General features: G+C 43.3%; 1 pseudogene; it reads right to left on the bottom strand.

The window, feature by feature from the left end:
* Positions 1-8,112: 8,112 nt before the first annotated feature.
* On the bottom strand, positions 8,113-10,116 carry LOC124507145 (methylosome subunit pICln-like; annotated as a pseudogene).
* Positions 10,117-11,016: the final 900 nt, after the last annotated feature.

Here is an 11,016-nt window from a genome sequence, read left to right as displayed (position 1 = left end):
AGTCAATTTGAGAAAATTTCTAGACCTCCTGAAGGTCATCTATAAATTCCAAGTATCTGTAGTGGACCCCAGGGTAAGAAATTCTGATTTCAGTGATTTAAGTTCATGTATCTATCTGGCCACAGTTCTTTGTTCTTTCCCTATATCCATGCCCGTTGCAATGTGACTTTGCAGGTCCTCTTATAAAGAAGTGGAGTTGGGGTTCTTGGGGTTCTGTCAGTGTGGAGCCTGCTTGGGATTCTCTCTCTTTCCCCCCCTTTCTCTGCCCCTCCCCTGCTCACGTGCACCTGTGTGTGCGCTCTCTCTCTCTCTCTCTCTCTCTCTCTCTCTCTCTCTCTCAAAATAAATAAATAAAAACTTAAGAAAGAAAGAAAAAGTGGAATCTATTCTGACCTCTTGAATTTGGGCTGGCTTTGTGACTTCTTTAGCCAGTAGAATGTGCCAGAAGTGACAGTTTGCAGTTTTCAGCCTAGGCCTTGTGTGCTTCCCCTTTCTTTCTTACACCTCTGCTTCTGCCACGTAAACAAGTCCAGGCTAACGTGCTGGAGGGTGAGAGGCCACGTGGAAGAACTGTGGGCCCCCAGCTTACAGCCAGCCAACCATTAGACAGCCCATCTTACATCGGCACTGCTATCTACCCAACCAAAAACTGATTATGGAAGCATGAATGAACTCTGTTGAGACTATAAAAAACCACCACAACTGACCTATAGACTCATGAAAAGTAGTAAGTTCTTATTGTGTAAGCCGCTGAGATTTGAGGTGGTTTGTTATATAATAACAGCTGTGATAAACACCTGTCTGTTCCAAATGTCTGTAAGAATTTGTAAAATTGATTCCAGGCTTATCAGAAAGAAGACCTTGGTAGATTCCCCCAAATAGGAATTATATAGATCACTTTTGGGCTGCCTGGGGGGTTTAGTTGGTTAAGCATCTGACTTTTGATTTCAGCTCAGGTTATGATCCCAGGTTCATGGGATTGAGCCCCATGTCCAACTCTAGACTGGGAGGGGAGCCTGCTTAAGATTGATTCTCTCTCTCTCTCTCTCTCTCTCTCTCTCCCCCTCCCTCCCTCTCCCTCTCTCCCTCTCTCCCTCTCCCTCTCCCTCTCCCTCTCCTCTGCTCATGCATGCTCTCTCTCTCTTAAAAACAAATATACATATATATGTATATCATTTTAAAAAATCCTACTGCCCTAAAACTAGAAATTTGTTCTTTTTAAAAAGAAAGTTTAAACATAATCTACTTGATAATAGAACACTCCTAACTCTCGGTTCTTGGAGGAAAAAAAAATCCTGAAATAGACAGATCCTGTGAGCCCAGTCAAGAATTACCAATGAAAAAAATAGGTATGAGAAAAAGGCATAAAGCATGCAAAGAAAATTAGGAATTCTATGTAGAAATGTGCTGGATCATTTCATTGCCCACTTGCCTGACCTGGAACTACATTTCCCAGAATCCCCCTTTCTTTACGGTTCTGGTTTAGAGTTGGCCAAAAGATCAACTTGAGTAATACTTGAGAGTTGGAAATGATGCCCTCACAATCATTTTGGCATCCTAATAGCTATAACAGTGGTATAAGACATCACAATAAGGCAGCAGGTGTCTAATTCTGACATCTTCTAAGAATGATTTGAGCAAAAGGGGATTATTAGAGACTATTAGCTAGCTCAAAGGATTTCCAAGTGGCCCAAGAACTAAGTTTTAAAGCTACATGCAACCTGGATGATACAGCCACAAAAATACTCCCTCCACCACTACAGGACTGTTTAGTGGAAAGACCACCCATGATGCTATGGACTCGATACCAGGATCCATTGTAGCTGCTCTATAAAGGCCAGATGTCTGTATTATGCTTTCTAGAATATGTACTCTGTCAGTCTTTGGCCACCTCCTCACATTGTTTTCTTTCTTTCTTTTTTTTTTTTTTTTATTTTTGGGACAGAGAGAGACAGAGCATGAACGGGGGGAGGGGCAGAGAGAGAGGGAGACACAGAATCGGAAACAGGCTCCAGGCTCCGAGCCATCAGCCCAGAGCCCGACGCGGGGCTCGAACTCACGGACCGCGAGATCGTGACCTGGCTGAAGTCGGACGCTTAACCGACTGCGCCACCCAGGCGCCCCGTTTTCTTTCTTATCTGAATCTCTCATGGGTATAAATTATTGGCAGAAATGTCATAGGACTTGAACCTTAGCTATAAGGGTGTCTAGAACTGTACTTTTTAGTTTTCTGAACTTGTAAAGCATGCCCATGTTCTCTAGCCAGAGACTGCTGTGAACACATAACTGAGTGAGGTGGGTTCATTACTTGTTGCAGCAAGGGAGAGCACACATCATAAGGAACGATGAGAACCCTCCATAAGAGGGTGTTAGATAGAACCTTTATAGAATTTGACCTTTGGTTAGGTGATTTGTGGAGGGCCTGAGGAAGCAAGGATTCACTCTAGGTAGGATGCCATCTGAAAGTCGGGGTGAGGGGAATTTTATGATTTAAAATCTCAATAGATTTTATAAATAGGTAAACTAGAGGGGAAAAAAGGTATAATTGGTAAAGAATTAACAGTCACTTATTTTAGCCAGGAGAGGGAGATGTTTGGTATTTTGTGGGTGGCACAGGACCTTATTTTTGTCTGTGCTTAGGAAAAATTATAGTGTGGACTTGCTTTATCTCATTTAGTCATGGTCTCAGAGTGACCTTGTCTGAGCTGATATTCTGTGAGATAGTTTATGTCCAATGGGAGAACAACACAGGTTAGTGTTGAATGCCTGGCCAGCTTCCGAATGTCAAGGGCTGCTCTTTTCTTCATCAAGTACAACATAGAATGGAATTGGAGTGGCTATTGGATAAGCAGATTTATCATCATACTTACTGGTGAAACTGGTGTTCCCCACCAGAGTCAAGTTTGCCCACTGTCCATGGTCATTTAATATTTTCCAAAAGTTTAGTGAAAATAGTAAGACAATGAAATAAGAGAAAAAGCTTCAGAAAGGAGGAGATAAATTACTACTTGCATGTAATTGCCTACCTGGGCATTGAAGAAAAGCAACTGAAAAATTATTAAGAGTAAAAAGTGTTGAACAAGTCTGTTGGTTACAAAATCAGTACACAAAAATCAACGCTTATCTTTTAAATCAACAATTATCAGTTAGAAAATACAATTTTAAAAAGGCATTAAGATAGAGGCTAAATATAAGATATCTAGAAATAAACTTGACGTAAGAAAAGTATGCAGGACCCATATAAATAAAACTAAAACTTCACTGGGAGACGTGAAGTCTTAAATAAATGGTAAGGCATACCACATTCTTGGATGGCATCTCAATAATTCTGCCATTTCAATTCTAATAAAAATGTCAAAAGTATTTTTTTTAACTAGACAATATAATTCTAAGGTCACCTGGGAAGATTAATAAAGGGCTGAAGAATTTTTGGAAGATTGAAGGCTGACTTACACTGTTAGAAAGAAAGATTTATTATCAAAGTAGCATGATTCTTGTGTAAGAATAAAAATAGCCCCCTAAACAGAGTCAAGTATATACATTTGGTATAAGGTAAAGGTGGGATTTAAGTGTTCTTAGGCTTCTGCTTAAGATATAGAAAGCTGTTAAGCTAACCTAATAATGAGGAAATGACAGAGAAACTACAAAATCATTACTTTTGTTGATCCCAGGAGGTAGGTGAGGTTGTGAGGCCACCGAGTAGCCTGATTCAGAAGAGAAAGCAGTTCCTCTCCGCTGAGACGGGCTTCGCCACCTCTGGGCTCTGGCGGACCACAGGAGCCTGAGACACCTCCACTCTCCACGTGGGTGAGAAGAAACCAGCTGTCGAATGTACCACTATCATCCATCTGTGCCAAGAGTGTAAATCGGGGATAGTGGAGGTCGCCGAGAAGTGTCACGCTCAGCGGTAACCTTTCCCACAGACTTCCACCACGTGCTCATGAGAAATATGGGGGGCAGGAGCCTGGCTCTCTCCAGCCCACCTCGGAGGTACAGGCAGGGCAGAGGCAATTGATTAATGGTGGTTGGGGGACACAAAATGTCATGTGCTTCCTGGGTTCTTCTCTCTTAGGCATCAAAAGCCTTAAGCTACCAGGGTCACGGACGGCGGCACTTGCTCACAGGGCTTCAAGTGCTGTGGGGCACAAGGCCCTGTCCGTTCCACTGGACAATTTCCCCTTGAATGTAGACTAAAGCTTCAAGTCTCCAGGGTGGCGAAGTCTATTACTCCCAGGGCAGACAGACAGAGATGCATCGCTCAGTAGCTTCATGAAAGGCATTTGATAAAATTGAATATCCATTTGTGATAAAAACTCTCAGCCAAGTAGAACTGCCTCATCGGATAAAGGACATCTACAAAAACCCTACAGCTACCATCATCCTTTAATGGTGAAAGACTGAACCTGTGTACCCTGACGATGGGATACTACTCGTCAATAAAAAGGATGAATTACTGATACAAGCAACAATATGGACAGATCTCAAAAGTATCGTTTTATGTGCAAGAAGGCGGACTCAAAAGGCTAGAAACTGTATGTTCATGTTAGGTTGACGATCAGGAAAAGGCACAACTATGGGAACAGCAAACAGATCAGTGGTTGCCAGGTGCCGGGGTGTGGGACTCACTACAAAAGGGCACAAATGAACTCTGTGGGATGATGGTGGTGACTACACACCTGTGTATGTTTGTGAAAATTCTTAGAACTTTACCCTTAAGAGGATAAATTACATCTCAGGAAACCTGACTTTTATTTATTTATTTATTTTTAAATGTTTATTTATTTTTGAGACAGAGGGAGACAGAGCAGGAGTGAGGGAGGGGCAGAGAGAGAGGGAGACACAGAATCTGAAACAGGATCCAGGCTCTGAGCCGTCAGCACAGAGCCTGATGCGGGGCTCGAACCCACGAACCGTGAGATCGTGACCTGAGCTGAAGTCGGATGCTTAACCGACTGAGCCACCCAGGCGCCCAAAACCTGACTGTTAAAAGCATGGTTCAGGAAGAAAGTATTGTGCTGTAAGCAGTGCCAAAGTAATTGCTAAACCATCTGAGGAAAAAAAAACTTTTAATTTCTCACATCGTAAAATAAGATAAATTTTAATGGATTAGAGATATGAATGAAAAAAATCAAACCATTAAAAACTTAGAAACATGCAGGAAATTTAGGTGACGAATACATAGGGGATCAAAGCCTAAAGCACAAGGAGGTGAAGACCTTAACAGTGAGGATAGTGATTACCAAGAGGTAAGAGGAGTGTGTCCTTGAGAAAGGACCTTCAGCAGGAATCTCTCTTCCCTCTCCCTCCCCCAACCCTGTGCTCTTCCCCCTTCCCCTCCGTCCCCTCCCCCATCTCTCTATCTCCATCTCAATAACACAGATGACAGTTATATGGACAGTTGTCATGATTATTTATCACGGTGCAGCCTTCTGTTTTTGTGCCATATTTTATAATAGGAAAAAAGGGTAAAATTGAGGTCCAAATGTAATTTTCTACATTTTACAACACAGAGGATTTAGGCACAGAGAAGCAGAATCTATTGAAGATTAATTTCTCCCATTTCCTCTCCCAATTCCCCACTCCCAGTCCAATGCTCTGCTAGCCAAAGCAGCCACATTTTTTGGAACAAGTTAGCAGACTCTGAACCTTATAAACCAAGGCCAGTTTGAAAGGACCTAGGTTACAGATATGTGATGTTTAATTAAAAATGAACAAATGGTAAATTCTGAGTTGGAATGGAAAAAGCCTTTTAAACCTCAAAGTAAAGGCAGAAGCCATAAAGGAAAAGATCAATAGATTTGACTACTCTCATGTTAAAAATGACATACAAATTTTAAAGTATCAAAGCAAAATCAAAAGACAATATACAATTGGGGAAAGTATTTTTAAAATACATGGAAAAAATAAATACATAAAAAAACACATGGCAGGTAACAGGTTAACATTCTTGACCTACAAAGAGCCCTTAAATCAATAAGACTAATATCCCAATAGAAAAATGGCAAGGAATATGATTGGCCATTTTTAAGGGAAGAAATACATATTTTTAACAAGCATCTAAAAATATTCATTCTGGAGTGCCTGGGTGGCTTAGTTGGTTGAGCATCTGACTCTTGATTTTGGTTCAGGTCATGATCCTAGAGTTGTGGGATCAAGCCCCCCATTGGGGTCTACGATGAGGATGAGTTTCTCATCCCTCTCCCTCTGCCCCTCCCCTGCTCATACTCTCTCTCTCTCTCAAATAAAAAAAAAAAAACTGAAAAAAACCTAAAAATAAAAATATTCATTCTCTCTAGTAGTCAAATCATTGGACATTAAAAATGTGCACTTGTCATACATTCAATTGTCCAGGATTAGAGAAGATGGAAACATCTAGAATGGAGAAGCTGTAGAGAAAAGGGCACTCTGAAGTATGTGGTAGGAGAGCAGTTCAGCAACATTAACAAGAGCCTCAAAAATTATGTATTCTTTGATTTAACAAATTATGCACAGGAGTGCCTGGGTGGCTCAGTCGATTAAGCATCTGACTTCGGCTCAGGTCACGATCTTGTGGTTCGCGAGGTTGAGCCCCACGTTGGGCTCTGTGCTGACAGTTCGGAGCCTGGAGTCTGCTTTGGATTCTGTGTCTCCCTCTCTCTCTGCCCCCCCCCCCCCCCCGCTCTCTCTCTCTCTCTCTCAAAAATAAGTAAACATAAAAAAATTTAAAAAAACCAAATTTATTTATTTAAAAAACCCCCAAAGAGGGGCGCCTGGGTGGCGCAGTCGGTTAAGCGTCCGACTTCAGCCAGGTCACGATCTCATGGTCCGTGAGTTCGAGCCCCGCGTCGGGCTCTGGGCTGATGGCTCGGAGCCTGGAGCCTGTTTCCGATTGTGTGTCTCCCTCTCTCTCTGCCCCTCCCCCGTTCATGCTCTGTCTCTCTCTGTCCCAAAAATAAATAAACGTGGAAAAAAAAAAAATTAAAAAACCCCCAAAGATATTTATAATAGTGATACATGGAAATGACCCGAGACATCCCAGTGATGGGGAGCTGGCTAGGTTATGCTATTTTTGTGCACCTGGGCATTTTCTAGCCCAAATGGCACCTTTGTGTGACCTAGGAGAAAAGGCTCCTCTTGCTCGAGGGAGACCTCACCACATGCCAGTCCCACAGCTTATGCAGGCAGTGGCTTGTACATTGGACACCAAGGCTCTGATAATGCACAGTGTGGTGCTATAGTATGTAGCCATTAAAGCACATGTTTGAATAATTTTGAATGACATAAGGATATGTTCACAATACGCTATTAATCACATAAAACATATGAAGCCCCAAGAGTAGTTTCTGGAACGTAACAAAAGCCATTCTTTTATTTATTTATGTATTTACGTATGTATGTATTTTTATAGAAAACCTAGATTTACTTGTTAAACTCTTACAAAGACAAAATAATTATCTGAATTACTTTGAGGACTTCATCCCAATTTCACTTGTTGTTATGGAGATGGACCTAAGAGGTTATAACAAAACAAACTGGTGAGAGACATGGTCAGAGGCACTTGTTAGTGGTAGTAAACGAGGCTGGGATGTTTCCCAAAGGGCTCCATGAAGATGCCTGAATGAATTTATCTGGGTCCCAAATTAGTAAAAAGACCCACAACCCTGTGGAGAACGAGCAGAGGCCAGGATTTCTCAGATCTCTGCCTTTTTAAGGGGTATGGGGATCCTTAGGTTCTAAAGGGGTGTATCTTAGACTCAGCCTCCCTCCTTCCCATCCAGTGTACCTGCACCTTCAAGGGCCTGCACATTCCCATCACGTAGGCCTGCTGGGTGACAGGCGATGCATAGAGTGGAGGCAGGAATTGTAGGCCTACTCAGAGGGTACCTATGCACAGAAAGTTTGGGGGTAGATGATAAACTACAAATACCCTCTTGGTCAAGTTAATTCGCCTTTGTTAATAAAGGCCATAGTATCCAATGCTCATGAGAACTTTTTGTCTCAGTATACTTTGTCTCTAAAAAGAGCTGGTTGGGGAAAGACAAAGACTCTCATCAACACCCACTCCATAGTAGAAGAGGCACCAAGTTCTTTCCTACAGTTACGAGCAGAATCCCACAGCAGAGTAAATCATCCTCAGTGGTCAACATCTGCATACTCAAACTGAGCACCAATGGTTGGGGTAGTACCTCTCTCTATCCCCTCTTCACAATCTCACTGAATCTTCTGTCTGCTCTCCAGCCGTGTTATACTGGCTGCTCACAGACTGAGAAAGCATACCTTCTTATCTCTCCAGTGTGACTTGGCCTTACCCTGTTCGATGGGGTAGTCCTGCTTCACAGGTGTGAAGCGTAGGGATGTCTCCCCGCCCTTGTTCACGGGCTTCCACATCGTATTCTTCTCCACGGTGGTCGTCTGAATCTTCACCCTCAGGATCTGGATGCAAAGCCTGGCATTCACACATTGCAGCGAATATTGCCTCGGTTCAACATCATCACTGCCTTCTCCTCCTCCTCCTCTTTCTCCTCCTCCCCCACCTTCTTTTTCTTCTTCTCCTCCTCCCCCTCCTCCTTCTCCTCCTTCTCCTCCTCCTTCTGCTTCTCCTCCCTCCTGTTCTTGTTCTTTTTGTTCTCCTTCTTCGTCTTCCTCCCTTTCTTCTTCCTCTCCTCCTCCTCCTCCTTCTTCTTCTTCTTCTTCTTCTTCTTCTTCTTCTTCTTCTTCCTCTTCTTCTTCTTCTTCTTCTCCCCCTCCTCCTCCCCCTCCCTCTCCTTCTTCTTCTTCTCGTTCTTCTTCCTCTTCCTCCTCCTCCTTCTTCCTCTTCCTCTTCTCCTTCTCTCCCTCCTGCTTCTCCTCCCTCCTGTTCTTATTCTTGTTTTCCTTCTTTGTCTTCCTCCCTTTCTTCTTCCTCCCCTTCTCCTCCTCCCCCTCCCTCTCCTTCTTCTTCTTCTTCTTCTTGTTCTTCCTCTTCTTCCTCCTCCTCCTCTTCTTGTTCTTCTTCCCCTTCCTCCTCCTCCTTCTCCTCCTTCTTCTTCCTCTTCCTCTTCTCCTTCTCCCCCTCCTGCTTCTCCTCCCTCCTGTTCTTGTTCTTGTTCTCCTTCTTTGTCTTCCTCCCTTTCTTCTTCCTCCCCTTCCTTCTCCTCCTCCTCCTCCTCCTTCTTCTTCTTGCGTTTCTTCCTCCTCCTCCTCTTCTTGTTCTTCCTCTTCCTCCTTCTTCTTCTTCCTCTTCCTCTTCTCCTTCTCTCCCTCCTGCTTCTCCTCCCTCCTGTTCTTGTTCTTGTTCTCCTTCTTTGTCTTCCTCCCTTTCTTCTTCCTCCCCTTCCTTCTCCTCCTCCTCCTCCTCCTCCTTCTTCTTCTTCTTGCTTTTCTTCCTCCTCCTCCTCTTCTTGTTCTTCCTCTTCCTCCTTCTTCTTCTTCCTCTTCCTCTTCTCCTTCTCTCCCTCCTGCTTCTCCTCCCTCCTGTTCTTGTTCTTGTTCTCCTTCTTTGTCTTCCTCCCTTTCTTCTTCCTCCCCTTCCTTCTCCTCCTCCTCCTTCTTCATCTTGCTTTTCTTCCTCCTCCTCCTCTTCTTGTTCTTCTTCCTCTTCCTCCTTCTTCTTCTTCCTCTTCCTCTTCCTCTTCTCCTTCTCTCCCTCCTGCTTCTCCTCCCTCCTGTTCTTATTCTTGTTTTCCTTCTTTGTCTTCCTCCCCTTCTTCTTCCTCCCCTTCTTCTTCCTCCTCCTCCTCCTTCTTTTTCTTCCTCTTCTTCTTCTTCCTCTTTTCTTCCTTTTCTTCCTCCTCCTCCTCCTCCTCTTCTTGTTCTTCTTCTTTTTCCTCCTCCTCCTCTTCTCCTTCTCCTCCTTCTGCCCCTCCTTCTTCTTCTTCTCCTTCGCCTCCTCCTCTTCCTCCTCCTCCTCATGCACCCTGATATACAAATGCTCTTGTGGATAGGCATTTAGGTCCCTGGATGCCACATGAAGCTAATGACGGGGTATTTCATCAAGAATCCTAATCCAGAGCCATTTGACCAAGTCAGGTGGCTCTCAGCGATGCAAAGGGTGCCGGTGCCAAGGCCCTTGCTGCTCAGCACAGCCTTGGTATACGACTGCTGCTGCTGGAGCCCCTCAGTGGAGCAGGGCTGTAGGAAATTTTTGAGGAAGCTCATTGCTACAGGGAATGTGGAAACAGGCAGGGAAGGGAACTGAAACACAGCCATCCAGCTGCTCACCTCATCCTGCCCCAGGAAAAGCTATCATTTTAAAGGTAAAATTTTAAGTTGTGTACACAAGCCCAACTTAACAAAGTGATATATATATATATATATATATATATATATATATATAGAAAGAAAACTAGAAAAAAATTAAAAAGATAATATACCAGTATTTTAAGAATATTACATCTGGCTGATTAGAGTATAGGCAGCTTTTTAAAAGTTTTTTTTTTTTAATGTTTATTTATTTTTGAGAGAGAGAGCATGAGTGGGGAAGGGGCAGAGGGAGACAGAGACACAGAATCTGAAGCAGACTCCAGGCCCTGGGCTGTCAGCACAGAGCCCGACATGGGGCTCAAACCCACGAACTGTGAGACCATGACCTGGGCTGAGGTCAGATGCTTAATCTACTGAGCCACCCAGGCGCTCCTATAGGCAACTTTTATTCTTATTTTTTGCATTTTGCTATACTTTTGATATTTCCTAGGTGGAATATATATTGTCTAGGTGATTAGAAAAAAACAAAACAAAACATTAAATTCCAAAATCTATCTCATTTAAAGGACCGAGCAGGATGAACAATACAGCTAACCCAGAAGAAATGTGTGATTTTGGCTACTTTCATTACTTTGAGCTTTCACATAAAATCTTAAGCCTTATTGATAGAAAAATCAGTGGAGAGGAACTGTTAAGAAGGACATTTAGTGATAGTGAATGACCACACAGCAACGTGGAAATGAGCCCAGCCGGTGTGACACAGGCCTTTGACGTGCAGGTTGTAACCTGAGTAAAACTGTCTTCTGACCCAGCCCTGCTCAGCACAGATGTTAGGGGTCTAAAGAAAGCTTGGCA

This window comes from Lynx rufus, unplaced genomic scaffold (assembly GCF_022079265.1).
Source record: "Lynx rufus isolate CCGP_SWC_20201006 ecotype Redwood Valley unplaced genomic scaffold, mLynRuf1.p SCAF_1, whole genome shotgun sequence".
In the NCBI taxonomy this organism is placed as follows: Eukaryota; Metazoa; Chordata; class Mammalia; order Carnivora; family Felidae; genus Lynx; species Lynx rufus.
This window is presented reverse-complemented; position numbering and strand designations above follow the sequence as displayed.